Source organism: Numenius arquata, chromosome 1 (assembly GCF_964106895.1).
Source record: "Numenius arquata chromosome 1, bNumArq3.hap1.1, whole genome shotgun sequence".
Lineage (NCBI taxonomy): Eukaryota > Metazoa > Chordata > Aves > Charadriiformes > Scolopacidae > Numenius > Numenius arquata.
The window spans coordinates 128858628-128875400 of record NC_133576.1 but is presented as its reverse complement, the minus strand read 5'-3'; the positions used below and the strand labels follow the sequence as shown (position 1 = coordinate 128875400).

At 45.3% G+C, this 16773-nt stretch overlaps 1 protein-coding gene across 1 annotated transcript in view; it reads right to left on the bottom strand.

Moving 5' to 3' along the window:
- The window catches only part of MAML2 (mastermind like transcriptional coactivator 2), a 215524-nt gene that overhangs the window by 69229 nt on the left and 129522 nt on the right, over positions 1 to 16773 (bottom strand). The gene's annotated exons all lie outside the window — the stretch shown is intronic.

Here is a 16773-nt window from a genome sequence, read left to right as displayed (position 1 = left end):
AGAGATGTGTGCAATTAGAGAAGTTAGAAGTTAACTTGTTCAAAACTGAAAATGAAGCCACTGGAGCCATGTCAGGTTATGTCAGCCAAGGGTCTGGGCCATAATGTACTGCCGGACTATTTCCCAGAGAAGTATATTAATACATCAAGACCTAATTGTTTATGTCCTGAAACATCTGCTATAAAACACACAGTCCATGCAACACTGCTCTGAGAATTGTAACTCTATTTCCTTTCCTTGAATATTTACAGCTATACCTTCATCTGCTCACAAGCCCTGTGGGCCTATCCAAGGAGAAGAGGTTCATGGCCCTGTCCACCTGATGGACACTCATCTGTCACGGTTGTACACACAAATTCCTACCCTGGCAGAAGTGCACCAGCCTTGGAGGCAACAGGACAATATCATCTGACAAATACCAGCGTTCACCAGTGAGAAAACGATGCTCGTACAAACTGTAACACCTTGGGAGCCTGTGATGGGCAGAGGGAACGCTGAGAACTCTAATTTTCCAGATAAGCGAGGAAGGATGATTTATGAGGCCTTCAAATCACATTATTTGTATCATGCTGTTCCAGGTACAGAAGTCCGTGGACACCTAATATTCTGTTGTGGCCCCTGTTCCCCTCCACTTCAGGTTTATCTATAGGTAAGAGCTCTTCACAGATAACTCCAGATGTGAACACTTTTATTCTGGAGTGAATACCAGTGAGTGGCTTGGGAAAAACTCAACTGACAAATATATATTTTCTCCATACCCACCTACCCTTCCATTGCATCAGCGGGTCACTGAGTTTATGCCTTAAAAATAAAGCTTTTAATTTCTCTGACACCGAAAATCTCATCTCATATCTCAAGTTGTGTTTCCAGCATAGCTTTTGAATCACAGATTAATGTTTTCATTTCATAAGGACAGACGTGTTGGTGCCTGTTTGTACAAGTCCACAGACCTTGTGCCTTCAAGAGCAACTAATTGTCATTAGGTGTCCCCAGGGTGGGAGTTTTGGGTGGTCACTTGCAAAGAGCACGGGCTGTCTCTGGTTAGAGTGTTCCTTCTGACACATGAGTCACTGTACTTTCCTTTGCAAAAAAACCTCTGGTGAGCTGCACTTCCTTTTACCATCATCTTTGCTCTCAGTGTATTTTCTAGAAATCATTCTCGTGCCCCCAAATTCGTCTTCCTGGGAAATGGGGAAGTCCCCAGGTCATCAGAATACATGACTTGGCAGCACATTTTGCTTCAGATGTGCTGCTGACAGAAAGGCTGAAGAGATAACAAATAATATATCCTCTGCATATGTATATGCTTTATGTGGTTAATATGCCTGAGTTAATTTTGCTTTTGCTTGACATTTTGAAGCAGAGGGAGCTGTTTAAAATGCCTTCGCGTTTTCAGAGCACCTGCACTAGGCTTTCTGATACAACAAAAAATGCAGGTGTTGCACTGCACTGTGCGTGGCGGCTGCTCTTCTACTCCCTTTGAACAAGCTGCTAGCAGATCCGGGGGAGCTGGGAAGTGGTTTGCCCGGTGACACGGACAAGTCAGCAGCAGAGCCAGGGAGAGCACCACCATCTCCAGACACATCCCTTAACCAAGCGCTCCCTCCCTCGACACAGGATGCAGGACTCCTGGTCTCATGACATCTGCTCTGCTGAAGTGCACCTAAAAGGGCACTGTGCATTTCTAAAGAATTAACAACTGCTGGCTTATCGCATCTCCCCAAACTGAAAGTTTTAAACTGAAAGAGGGGAGATTTAGATTAGATATCAGGAAGAAATTCTTTAGTATGAGGGTGGTGAAGCACTGGAACAGGTTGCCCAGAGAAGTTTTGGATGCCCCATCCCTGGAAGTGTTCAAGGCCAGGCTGGATGGGGCTTTGAGCAACCTGCTCTAGTGGGAGGTGTCCCTGCCCATGGCAGGGGGGGTTGGAACTCGTTGATCTTTAAGGTCCCTTCCAACCCAAACCATTCTATGATCCCACGATTCCATGAAAACCTTGCAAGCACTGCCCTCTGAATGCGGACAACACCTTGGTCAGTAGACGTCCCCACCTTAAAGCAGTAATGGGAGCAAATGAGGCTGCAAAGGTGCAGGGAACTCCCAGGGGACTTCACTGAGGCTGCAGGGAAGGTACCGATATCACATCCCCCACGAGTTAGGGATGTGGAGGGCAAGGGCATGGGAAGGATGTGGCAGCCCATGAGGCTGAAGTCCCTTCTCCCTCCTTGCACCGAGCTGTTACCAATTATGAGTCAGGGCAGCTTGCGAGGGACCGGTCTGTGTTTGTCCAGTGAGACAAGCGATGTCCATCACGAGCCTCTCTGCCTTGCTATTCCGTATGCACTCTGCCTTCTATGGGGCACTGCTGCCCCAGCATTGTGCCTGTTTTGTTTTCAGAAGGGAAAAGGTCGGGGTTCAATCACTCAAATCTTCACAGTTTTCTAGCAACAGCATTTTTCATCTACTGGTTGAAAGTCGGTACTCAAGCCCTTTTTCCCCAAGCAAAGCACAAGCTCTTCAGAGGGTAAAAAAAGAGCTTGCCAGATTTCAAGCTCCATCTCTTCCAATTTGCAAGCCAGGATTGATTTGGGTCAGTAAATGTAAAGCAAAAGTTCCTACGAACACACAGGCACATTCCTAAGATCAAACGGTCTCGCGATTACACATCTCAAACCCCTTGAACTGCGTAATACCGAAAGGCTCTGTGATGGGAAACGAGTGACATGACAGTAAGCGGGAGAGGAGGAAGCCCTCCATGCACAGCTCCATCCCACAGGTAGGTGGGCAAGGGCTGTGTGAGCCATCAAAGAGTACACACATTTCCTGGCAGCCCGTGTTATTGTCAGCCCTTTCACCGAGCAGGCTCTGGTGAGTCAGCACAAGAAGTTCACACACCCACAGGGAAGGAGGAAGGGAGGGCTGGACGCATTGATTTGTTGTTACTGGTCGGGCTAAGCCTCTGGAAATCACGTCTGCAGGACAGCGCAGTGGGGCCAGGCTCTTCTCAGTGGTGCCCATTGACAGGACAAGGGGCAACAGGCACAAACTGGAACACAGGAAACTCCATCTCAACATGAGGAAAAACTTCTTTACTTTGAGGGTGGCAGAGCCCTGGAACAGACTGCCCAGAGAGGTTGTGGAGTCTCCTTCTCTGGAGACATTCAAAATCCACCTGGCTGCGTTCCTGTCCAGACTGCTCTGGGTGACCCTTCTTTGGCAGGGGGGTTGGACTAGATGATCTCCAAAGGTCCCTTCCAACTCCTACCATTCTGTGATTCTGTGATTCTGTTACTGGCCAAACTGCTCAGGGGTGTTACCAGCTGAGGACAAAACTCTAGATGTGACTTGGTCTAAACGACCCAGTGTGACACCACGTCCTGTGCAGAGGAACAATTAATTTCTATTTAAAACTGATTCTGAGTCTTAAAAGGGATTTAAGAGCGGCAGCTTCTTCTCTAATGCTCCCTGACAAAATCAGCAGGAGTTCCACCAAGCTAACAATTAGGGCTCATCAAAATCTGGTATCAAATAATTTCTCTATTTCTCTTTCGGCAGAAAAAAAAAAAAAAAGCTTTTGCTTCACCTTCTTTTGGTTTAATTTTTTTACTAAACGAGAGGATTTTGCTGAAAATTGATTTATTTTTTTTTCTTGCTCAGAAACTTTTTCAGAAACTGGAAACAACTTCTTTGGTGCAAAAGCACGATTTCTCAATGAGAAATTTTAGGGATTGTTTCCCCTCAACTATCCCTATTTAACAATATTATTATGACATCTTTGAGCTGTTTCTGACATTACCCATGTGCATTCACCTTGTATTCCTTTCCACAAGGATTGTCCATAACGGCAAAGAAAATAATTTGTCTGTGACAGCAGGAAATAATAAGGATTATCTGGTTTCACTTCCACTGAAAGTCTTATTTTCTGTGCACTTTATGCAGCTTCTTCAGTTAGACTTCCTTTAGAATTTGCTTTTTACTTCATTTAACTATGTGTAGGAGCACGGCACTTGAGAGAAGTCCTCGGTTAACCATCCAGCAGCACTGAGTTTGGCAGCTTTCAGGACAAGTAAAATACAGCGTGTCCCTCTGAACTTGCCCGAGTAACTCCATAGTGCCTGCAGATCTCCAAAAAATTCATTTCCCAGTGCAAACTACCCTTGGCCTTGTACTGAGGTGTGAGTAACGTGCCTGACTGTCATCTCCAAATGTTGGCAGCCAGACACTTAAGAGTGGACCAAAACACCACAACGCTCCAAGCAAACTACAGAGAAAATATCAGATTGTTTTAAGTCTCCACTACTCTGTATTAGCTGAAGACATAAAAGGAAGATCTCCTGCCACCTTTGTTCTCCCATCTCTCACATTTTCCTACGAAGGTTTGCAGCTTTCTTAGCTTGTGCGGTGGAACAACCGGGACGAAACTCGTAACATTCTGCTAACTCAAACCCCAAGGGATTATCACAGTTTGTTTGTGAAGCCGGCAGCGCGGCAGCGTTAGCGATTCATGTGGAGTAATACTTGGGAGGTTAAAAAAGCAGCTTTGGGTTTTATGCTTTAATATAGAAGCAGCAGACAAACCCACTTTAGAAGGTCCCTTTTGGACTTCCTAGACTTTCTCACAATATATGCTGCCTGTATCTATGGCTGCACTGTAAACAAAATCCTTCATGTATCTGGGGAGAGGAAGGGGTAAAGGAATTACATGAAAAATACAGAAAATATTCAAACAACGAAAGTGGCCAAAAAAAAAAAAGAGATTCATTCCAAAGGAGGAAAACATGCTGAATGCTGCTTCTTATTTATGCTGTGAAAGCACCTTTCTACATCCCAGGGCTGGACCCAGTAAACCACCCCTGGGATTTAGGGCCTGATCCTGAATGACAGCAGCTCTCCTTTTCCAAACAGTGGTTTGCAGTGTTTGCTGCCAGCCTTCTGCAGTGCCACCTCCTGCGGTGTCCGGAGGTGAGCTGAGCTGAGCTGAGGAGCATCCCTCCGGGCAGGGTTTGGGGTTCACCAGCACAAAGCCTCCCCGTTGCGGGCACCTCCCCAGGACGCTGGAGGACCAGGTGCCCGTCTCTTTCTTTTCTCACCCCTTTGAGCAGACACACTGGTCATCGTGACACACCGTGGCCAGCTGCAGAGCCACCGAGGCACCCCGAGGCTGACACAAGGATGAGGAGGGGCCACTGCCCGGAGCTGCCAGCTCTGAGGTCATCCCAGGTCCTAACGCTGTGATCACACACATACCCTCACAGCTTGTTTCTGACTACAGACACACTTTTCAGGAACAGGCATAAGGGGTCTCATTACCACTCTTTCTACACATCTGAAACCTGGCAGCTCTGGCCACTCCTGCTCTTCCCCCACCCAGGGCAGCAGGTTCACCCTGATGTCTCTCCTGAAGGTCTCAGTAGCGCTGTCTTCTTCTGAGCATCTCTCCCAGCCCCTCTGCTCTACATTTTCTCTGCACAGCACGAGAGTATTTATTTTTAATCTTTTGTCTTCATTTGCAACTTCTACCTGACATGGCTGAGAATGCAAGCGTGACAGTTGTCTTCAGAGAGATTTTAGCACTCCAAGTTCAGAAAGTCCAATCTGCTGGATGATGCTAATCTGGGAAATAACATGAATTTTTCATGCAGGACTGAGTGACACAACAGGGGCCCTGGGCACCCAGCACGATGGGGAGCAGCGCTGAGAGCTGGTGTGTCCTCACAGCACCACACAGCACTGCGGTGGGGTCAAGGCGGTCCTACCACGGCTGCAAAGAGCTGTGCAAGAGTAGCAGATGCTGTTTTCCCACTCCAGCCCGGTTTGCACAGGCTTAGCTCCAGGTGCCTTCTCTTCTTCATGCTCCTACATGTCACCTGCTCCGAGAGTGTCTGCAGGAAGGGCACCAACCGCTCTCTTTGAGCAGCGAGAAGGAAGAGCAGGTGCCGTCAGCCCCGTACTGATGGCGAGCATGGCAGCTTGAGCCAGCACACCTCCGCTCTTCCTCACTCTTCTCTCATTTAACTCCTGAGGCTGCTCTGCTAACCAGGAGCAAGGTTTTCTGCCATGAGGTTTTTGCTCTGCACATCCCAAACCTTCCCACTGCCCATCCCTGTCTTTCTGGTCACGAGCACTTTGGGAAGAGACCTGGTGTCTATCCAGGGCCTCTTGCACTGGCACCCTACTTCTGGTTTATCCTTAGGCACAAGCACCGCTGTGAATAATAATGCTGACTGAGAGGTAACACAAGTTTTTCTCCCTGTTTACTGTAGTAAGTGAGACTAAAACTTAATTTGTAGTAGCAAATAAGGATGTTCCTCGGTTGACAAGTATCCACTTAATTCTCATTAGCCGGGAACAAGGCTGGAATAGTAATCAGTATGTTAAAAATCCCACAATTTACCTTTGCTTATGGAAAAATTACATATCTTGCCAACTGAACATACCAACCTAAAAAAGCATCCATATTATTCACTGTGTACTGCCTAGAAATATAACATCAGGGCTTTGGTCCAAGTTGCTGAAGCACAATAATTATACTTTTTATGCAGATTTTACATCTGATGGATTATAAAATATCATGTCTAGCCACAGTCTTTTAGAAGAACAGGAACACAGCGAAACAATAGCACTTTAACTAGGTCAAGATAGCTAATCAGAATGTAGCAGTCATTACTGTGTGCAAAACAAATAGGCATGAAAGATCTGTATTTCTTATCCTGCAAGCTGTGTATTTGTCTTCTGCAGAAATCTTTTCTGTTCTTTTTTTTCTTCTTTCTTTTTTTTTTTTAAGATCCTTTTCAACCATGAATAAATTAACAATCACTTTATGTGAAATCTACAGAAATTTATGTCAACGTTTATTACCATGAAATGTGGAACAAAGCATAATGCAACCTGAGCTTTGGGAAATGCGACTGCTTAACTGATCCTATCCTGATGAGAAGGAAATATCAAATGCATTATAAATGTTGACAGGATGATCAGGCATGTAAAAGAGGTCATCCAACACCGCCCTCCACATTGTTTACCAGTTTCATAAGTCAGCTTAAAGTATTAAAAACACATACTGTCTTGCACAGGAAGCTCCTAATCCTTAAAAATGTGACTGCTGTTATTTGATTTGCCTTTTAGAGATCAATAGCATAGCAGATTTCATCCAAGGATAGGCTGCTGAGTGCAGTCTGGTCCTGGTTTTCTGCCTAGCATCACTTCCAAACCAGCTTTGTAGCTTCATTAGAGCACATATCCGTGCCCACACATGGGCTTTCATTACCTGTCTAAGCACCTATCTCTGCAACACTCTATATCAAAAGTTCAGTCAATGGAGGAAGACAGCAGCCATCCATCCAGCCTTGGAAAATACTGGAAATATTAAGACCGTTTTTCTCTTCCTGCAAATCAATGCGTCACATAGGACACTCATGCCAACTGTTTGGCCTTGAGGTCTTCTGCAGGCTAAGTTACAGTTCACAGGAGATAAAGTCATCACTTGTCAATTGGAAAAAACCCCAATCCCTTCAGCACATTACCCAGTCGTGCTTCCAGCATCAGACTCTATCAGCCAGGACAAGGAAGGCCTGCTTGAATGAGAACTGGTCTCCATCACTGCTTCAACTAAGACTTTTAATGAGCAACTCTGCCAAAAACTTCAGTGGGGAAGTGATATTTAGGACCAAATCCAGGCCTGTGGTAAGAGAACATCTCTAGCAAGGTTGCTGCACTTGCTTGCTTGATGGCTGGCTTTGACCTGTATTAGCATCGTCTCCCTGCCTCTCCCCATCATGCATGTTCACCCCATTAAGAAGAACAAAAAGTAAAAGCGGTACTTAATATCCATTTTCAAAACCTTCAGCTTAAACATGCAGTGTCAGGACAGGCCAAGTGCACCCCACCAAGAGTTTGCCCTCCATGAGTAGAACGGCCAAAAATTTAGAGGATTTTGGAGACAAGCAACAACAATGATTTAAGAGCTTTGAAGATACTCCTATGACAATATGGACAATAGAAGGGACAAATAAAAGAGAAAATTATGAAAGTTTATATAGTAAGATTCTAACGGATTAGCTGCAGATCAAGAGGGTACTTAGCAAACTTGAACAGCAGTAAATTCAATCCCAATGAAATGACAAACTTTTTCTTCTGGTGTGGATAGAGTCTGAGGAATTACATGACAGATCCAGAGCTCAGCAAGATCTAAAGAGGGACTGGGCATTTGTTTGGAAATGGGAAGGTGCTGACTTATAAAAGGTGAGGATAAAATATTTAGAAGGGGATGTGAAATATTAAAAACCAAGGTTCTAACCAGTCTATGGTTCATGGGGACTGTCTACGGTTGTCAGTGGGCAGGGGGAAGAACAGGTTAGGGAGGGGAGTGGTGGATTTTGCAGGTCTATCAAGGTGATAGTGTACTTTCCCTGATATATTTGTCGTTGCTATTGATGAGATGCTGCAACGGTTTAGAAAGGACAAGTGTCTGGCCATGTTTCACAACTCCTGTATTTCCAGTGCTTTAGAAGTCTGGAAGAAAACTCTAAAAATGGAAGTCATTTGACTAGTATCTAAATGTTTACTACTAATTGTACTCCCAAGTTTTGGTTTTAGCCTGAAAACACAGACAGAACGAAAGAACAAGAATGAATAGTAAAAATAGGTGTGAGACAATAGTAGATCATTACCAGGTTACAGGAACCCCAAATGCCTTACTGTCTTGGACTAGCACATGTTGCCATTCAGGTGATTTTTTATTATTTGGTCTTTCTTCGAATAGCATCTCGATGATATATTATGAGACGATTGAAAGAATCCATACCCAAGAATATGTCCAGAGGGGGTGAATGGAAAGGTTTGGAAACAAGCAACTACCCAGGAAGGAATGCTCCAGGAGCTGGAAAAGGTCTGGCTGGATAGAGGGGGCCAGGAGCAGTCCAGGGTAAGAAAAAGGCATCTACAAGCTAAAAAAAGCCCTAACCACACAGGTACTGAAAAGCTTACAAGATTATGCTTAAAAGGAATGTGAGAAACAACAAGTGGAGTGAAGAAGATGAGTGAAAGACGTTTGCAAAAGTTACAAGTCAAATGCATGGAGACGTCTCTGAAGAAAGTGAAAATAAGTTTTCTGGCTTTCTTTTTCTGTCTGATTAGCAAAGAGATTATTTGGTGGCACAGAGAATCTAACAAAAGCTTTGCTTTTGCAAAAAGATTTGCTTTGGCAAAAGAAGATGATATTGCAATAGAGTTTATGTGAGAGCAGCCCTGAGGAGAAGGACCTGGGGGTGCTGGTGGATGAGAAGCTCAACATGAGCCGGCAATGTGCACTGGCAGCCCAGAAAGCCAACCGCATCCTGGCTGCATCAAGAGAAGTGTGGCCAGCAGGTCACGGGAGGTGATTCTGCCCCTCTACTCTGCTCTCGTGAGATCCCACCTGGAATACTGCGTCCAGCTTTGGAATCCTCAGCACAAGAAGGACGTGGGCATGTTAGACTGAGTCCAGCGGAGGGCCACAAAGATGATCAGAGGGCTGGAGCACCTCTCCTATGAAGACAGGCTGAGAGAGTTGGGGTTGTTCAGCCTGGAGAAGAGAAGGCTCCAGGGAGACCTTATAGCAGCCTTCCAGTACCTAAAGGGGGCCTACAGGAAAGACAGGGAGGGACTCCTTATCAGGGAGGGTAGTGACAGGACGACAGGTAACAGTTTTAAACTGAATGTGGGGAGATGTAGATTAGATATCAGGAAGAAATTCTTTAGTGTGAGGGTGGTGAGGCACTGGAACAGGTTGCCCAGAGAAGTCGTTGATGCCCCATCCCTGGAGGTGTTCCAAGTCCAGGCTGGATGGGGCTTTGGGCAACGTGGTCTAGTGAGAGGTGTCCCTGGCCATGACAGGGGGGATGCAACTCGATGATCTTGAAGGTCTCTTCCAACACTAACCATTCTATTATTCTATGTGTCTCAAGAGCTGTTGATTCTGCACCAGATGCCATCATCACATGGTTTAAAATGTAACATTGAAGATTGTTACACTGGTCACTGACTAGGTGGGGAGAGTGAAGGAGAGTGAAGGCCAAATACGGTGCAGTGAAGGGATAAAAGAGAGAAAGAAAACGTGAGAGCTGTGCCTTGGCCTGTGTGTGGGAGACAGGCTCAACAGCAGTGCCCTCAGCAACCCTCAGATGGACTGAGGAGAGGCTCAAGGAGACAGCACCAAGGCGGACCTTGCAAACCTCCCTGGTGATGAGGTGACGCGGTTTGCACACTGCAGCCTTTCAGCTGCTGTGTCCTGGCCCTCTGAGGCAAAGCCCTGCTGCTGAGCACACACCGTGGTTTGTGGCTTGGAGCGGTGATGCCAGTGACTAAGACGGTTACTACTATCCCCTGCTGCAGACACTCACGTCTCTGCAGCCGTCCAGTCTCCTCGGAGCCTTTGTACTGAATGCCTTTACCCCGACTACAGCTTTCTTCAAGGCGATCGTTGGCCCCAGACTCATCACCGAGTCCCGTGGAGACACAGGGGGATGCTAAGCAGCTGATGAAGATGCTCCTGGTAGTTCTGGACAGGAGCCCATCCCTGCCAGCTATGCATTACTTCTCCTGTGGTGGTAAACCATGAAGGGTCACCACAATACTTTCAGGTATTTTTGGCCACTATGACAGTTTTCAGTGAATGGGACAGCAGTATATTCATTACACTTGATGCTTCCTATATGCCTTATTTCCTATGTGCATCAATCACCTGTTGAGTGAACTCATGCAAATAGAGACAGCACTGAAAAACGAGCAGGTCTAGGCCTCTCAAAGGTAACAGCCATTCTCAAAGGCATCTTTTCCTCCACAGCAGCCTTGAGACTGTTTCTAGAGCCAATTGTGATCCCTGGCTTTGAAAACTCAAAACAAGAAAAATTCCTTATTTGGCCATGACTGAGTGGAATAGCATCTCCTTCCTGACACAACACACTGTGATAAGGGAACACACTCCTGCAAGACTGGACACAGGTACCACAACCACCACAAGAAACAGCATTCCTTTGGCTACACAGTGAAAACAGCTCAGCTAAGGACTCTAAGGATTCCTCAACTACAAGAGAGCTTTGTTGCATCATCACTTTTGTAGCCTACACCTCAATGAGGCACCAGGTGTGGCCAGAAGCAGAACTGTTCAGCTACTCTACTGACTTAGATAAGGGAGTCCAGGCACCTGGAGTAAGTCCTCACCAAATCATGCAGTAGAAACCCTCTGCAATCATATAAGTCCACAGCTGGATCTCTAAAATGAAATCTCTGCAGACCACTAATACAGTAGGAAGAGAGTTCATTTGCTACTTGTCCATTTCCCATGCTATTCACAGAAAGAAAATAAAAGTATTGTGGCAAGGGCCTTAGTGGAGAGTTCTTTAGAAGACCTATAAAATGACATAGCTGTGAAGGGGCCTCTGGACATCATATGGGTCAGGCCCTGCTGAAAGCAGAGCTACCTTCAAAATTCTATCAGGATGCTCAAGACGTGGTCCAAGCAAGTGTCAAACACATCCAAGGATGAAGACTCCACAACCTCTCCGGGCCCCATTCCAGTGTTTGACAGCTCCCCTTTTTTTCCTTATGTCTAGTTAGCAGCTTGTGCTTCTTGCCTCTCATCCTTTTGTTGTTCCCCTCTAACACAAATCTCATATGCAACTGGAAAACTTTGAATGTAGAGTGAATGGAGAAAATGTATAAATTTGACTTGTCTCCAAGTCAGTGATGAGGGGGGAGGAGGAGATGAAAGCCATAAATGACAATGCACTTGAGAAATACCATTCTCTGTTTCTATGCAGATTTCTTCAGGGAAAGCATCAGATCAGTAGCTTTTAAATGACACAAACAAAAGGTTGACCACGCAAACTGATTCTGCAGCAGATGAATCCAAGTTGCTAAAAGACGCCTGTCCTCAAGCCTGATCTAAAGTCCATTGAGATATCCAAATGTTTAAATGGACTTTGCTGGACTTTGGCTCTCTCCTCTTGATTATAAGGTTCCACGACAAGGACATTATCTCTATATATTTTTCTGAAAAATACTCTTCATGCATTTAGACACTGTCAAACACATTAATAATGAGCCCTGTTTTCCAGCTAAATTCCAAAAGACACCAACGTACATTCAGCGCCTGTGAAAAGCAGACGTCTATTTAGGTGTCAAATTAATGAATCCCAGTATGCTTTGGAAAATACTAGACTGGATAAAAAATAATTTTCCATTTTAATAACTAATGTGAAACCTTTCACCTTTACAGAACCAGTTAATGGTGACAGAAATCATTACAGTCAAAGGGCTGCACAGCAAACTGCTATATATGAAACTCTGGAGGTAGCAGACCGGTTCCTAGTGGACAAATGACCACATCGTTCTTGGTGCTAATTAGTTCCTTTCGCCCTTCTTATGCTCCCCTTTCTTTCATAAGCCTTAGCTAGGAAGCTCTGGGTCAAATGTGCTCAGAGGGCACTCACCAACTTTCCACTCTCAGAAAGATGGACCAAAAAGTCAGGGTTATCAAAGCACTTCAGTGAGACTTTGCTTGCTTATTACTTAGACTAGACTTGCTTTGGCAGATTCGTATTTATTCTCATTTATTGTGTGAGAATATGCATTTTATGGCCTGTTAAAATATCTGCAAAAATTCAAAAAGATCTCTGTCTAGAAAAAAAAGTCTTACTTTGTTTGCACACAGACTTCTGTCTATGGTGGCCTGTACTTAGAAGAAGCCTTTGGAAAGGCAGGCCATGGAGTCTTGCTTGGGGCATGGACCAAATCTGAGAAGCCTCCAGGGGCAGTTGTTGCTCTGGCAGGCACAGATGAGTTAAGTCTTTAGGACATCAATCAGGCACCTTTCACATGCACTTTAAAAAACTGAGGTGGGAAAGTGCTTTGCCATGTTCGTCAAGAGGAATTCAAATTCCAGGGACCCCAGATGTGCTGATATTTTTCTGCATACGTGTCCTTCTCTGTCAAGCTGTACTGGAGCACGGTGCAACAGTGAGCTGAATTTTCTGTTGCTGTCAACAGATGCAGCTACACTGACCTGTATCAGTGTTTTATTAAGAACCAGCCCTGGAGCCTGAATTCTGGATTATGAACCGGCATTTACTGGAAGTGCGGATTGCAGCAGGAACTTTTGTTGGATGTCTATTGCAACAGACTCCTCGCTTCTTTTTAAAGTGCCCCTAGTGTTGCAGGCTTTGACTAAGGGAACACAATGGAGCTGGCAGGAAAGCAACAGCCTCTTCACCATCTCAGAAGAGCAAAAAAAAAAAGCCCCAGCAGTCCTCAAGGATACAGCACTGCTAGGTAGCTGGGACAATGAATTAACAAGGGCTGACTTTTCCCTCCCTCTGTTTTCAAAGATAGTAAGTAACAAAATCTGGCAGGCTGAAAAGCCCCTGCTCGGAGGAGAGAGACAAAGAGGCAGGGCCGAAATTCATCGTGTCAGTTTAAAAAGGCAGAGTTTTGCATTTACACAATATGCCCATTCTTGTTCTCCTTGACTCATGGAAAAATATTGAACATCGGACAAGAATGTAGGAATGTGTCTGGTGTCTGATCTCCACAAAAAATCTAAACGCCGTTTGCATTCACGTCAGAAATAAAGAGCGGCTGTCCAGGCTCCCTTCATGTGTTAAGAAAATAACAGTAGTGATAGCAATATCGTTATAATAACAGCAGTAATAAAATTTTTAAAACTGGCTGTGTAACTAGTACAAATAAAGCACGAACTCGGGCATTCCGAGCCCTTAATCCCAAACACAGCTCGGCAGAGCTTTCTAGACCATTTGCCTGTCACAAGCATCGCAAAGACTTCTCTCCACCAACTGCATCCGAAGCCACTGTGTGTTTTCCCAGACAGCGGAGGTTAAAGCTTTTTATTGCTTTTTTGACTTTAGATGCCGTAATAGTTGCAGTGCCTATATTACCATCTATGGCAGACAGTCTGCGCGTCTGCCAACTGTCAGGCAGCCTATTCATCTCCAGTTGCCTTTTGCCTACTTTCTGCAGCAGAAGAATTTCCCTCCACTTGATTTCATGTGCTGTTTCTGCTGATGTTTCTGCTGCTTGTTTTTAAACGCAGCCTGGCTTCAAGCCTGGGGGGCATGGGAGCCCGCAGCCCCAAAGAGCCGGTGGCTCCTACGTTGTGTGCAGCTTGCCAGCCAGCCAGCTATGGCCCTGGGTCTGGACAACATCATATAACCGGCCTGACGTGACTGGGAGTTGCTGGATAAACCCAATTGTTGACTGGAGGAAGAGGCAAGCAATCGGGTCACCATGGCCTGCACTCATGGGCTGCTCTAGGATTCCCCAAAACACTCTCCTCCTGCTTGCCCCACGGCAGAGCTGTGGAACCTGGCTACTCATCCTCTGGCTAAAACCCCTTCTTCTTTTCCCGAATCTTCTCATCCTTCCAAGGCACGTGGTCTGTGTCATAAGGATATTCATCTTTGGCCACTCCTGACCCAGGTGTTCATGGAAATCCTCTCAGGGACCTACCAGCACCTTTAGGCACTAGCATATCTCTAAAACATCCAATACTTTAACATTTTACCGAAGCCTGGTTACCAAGTAGGACTGTGCAGGAAGATAGGATGAGCAGGTCTCCAGGCCATAAAGTCCAGACCCTACGATCCCAGCCCTGTATTCTATCATCCTTTGCCTAAACAAATCATGCTCTCATTTAAGGCAGCCCCTGAATTCAAGAGAGGCTATGCTGATATCTGCTGGTTGCTTCCTTTTGCTTCGTGGTACATTAGTGATTTGAAAACCTGCAGACCTGCATATTTCCTGACCCATGACACGAGCTAGTGACTCATAGGAGGTGGAGGGAGGACGAACAGCTCTGCCAGACCTTGTGACGGGGGTAAACCAGATCATCCATTTGCATGAAGCTTGTCAAATTGTTGTGTTTATTTTAATTTTTCCTAGGTGTGACCCAGCTCATGGCCTCCTCACCCAGGCTGTGAGAAGCCTCTTGAAATTTCACTTTAAATCCTAACCCAAAAGGATCAGTCTCATAGTTCAAAACTACGAAGCCCCGAGTCATGGGTTGCTCTTCCTGTCGTTACTGCTTTATGAAATTGCCTATAGAAAAGAAACGGCACCTTAAAATAACCTCTCTCACACAACCCACTCAGGAAGCCCACAGCCAAAGGCATTTGCCCACCTCCCCGCTCCCCAAGGAGCCCAGGTCTAGAGAGCTCCTGAAGTCAACAGAAAGACTCTTGTAGACATCCGTGTGTCTTGGATCAGGCCCCAGCTACCCAAGAGAAGAGATGGGCTTCCAGATGGTTAACAGGTTTAACATACAACCACTGCCTTATTAAATCTACAGTAAATTAAATGAACACTTAAGACACTCTACTGAAAGTCCTATTGACTGTGGTAATTAAATCAAAATACCCAATTAACCACACCAGAATAGGAAATGAATATATCACGGAGCACCACTCTCTAGTGTCTGAGCCAATCAGATGTTGCCTATACCTTAATTTGGGCTGAAATAATTTTTAAAAGGAGTTTATGATTATTTAGAGATGTTTTTATATAGTACATACATATATATGTGTGCATATATATGTGCAAATATATGTATATATAGACACATATTACACTATTATATTTAAGTCTTCTGTCTGGGCTCTTAGACTTACGTTGGCAGAGTCATACTTTTAATTCCAGGTCAGCCACCATCTTCCAAGATAAACTCGCACATTATTAAAACATCTAAATCAGAAGGATTACAGATGTCCTGCAGTGGACTTTTTTTTTTTTTCTTTATTAAGAGCATTTACATGAAGGTGTCTGCAGTTTCAAAGCCATTTCAGACTGAGGCCAAAGTGAATGCTTAGTAAAAAAAAAAAAGAAAAAAAAAAGAAAAAAAAAAAGAAAGAGCCTTTTTTTCTCTGTTTAGCCTGTGCTGTCAGGTCTCTGCCTGCTGCTCTAATCACAGCCACCCCAAAGCAAAAGTTTACCTTTAATTAAGGTATCTAAGCATTAGGATTCTTAGTCTCTGAACGCCTCTCCTTTTCCTCCCCCTCCTTTTTCAATCAGGAGTGGAAACTGAATCTCACCGACAAAGGTACACTTTGCCCAAATGTTGGTAGATTGCAGTGATAAAACTTCACTTCTTCACCCCAGGTGAGTCGCCTGGTGGAAGGTGCTCAGTCATGCCCAGTGACAGAGCTTCCCCAGAAACACGGTGGTTTTGGGGCTGCCTCAGATAGGAGAGGACCCGGGCACGGCCACCGCACCCTGCTCTCCCAGAGAGAGGGTAGGAAGCCCTGGCTCTGGTTTGGCCTTTGTTTGGAAGGGAATTTGCTCTCCACAAATCACGAAACTGCAGCCTTGTAATAGCAGCACTCAGAATGACAAAAGGCCAAATCGGGTTACAGTCACTCAACCCTACTGAGTTATTTGGGTAGTGGCAAGAGGAGTTATTTTTAATGACTCCATGTCCCAGCCTCATAGACAATAACCAGATAGTGTCTATGAGCCTGCAAGCCTTAATCTTCAGCTCAGGGTCAAGCAGCTCTTGAGAAAACAAAGATGTGACAGAGTGGAAGATGTCTTCCAAATTTGGGGTTTTAAGCAGGGAACACATTTCCTTCCATTTCCTCAGCCATCACGTTCAACCTGGCATTGCCCCTGGCTTGCCCTGGGGTGGTGACCAGGTCCCACTCTTGCCTGGTGCTCCTAATAGCTTCGGTGCCTTGATGCCCAATGGGCAAAGCTGAGGCAGGTGGCTCTCCCTGATAAAGCTGGAG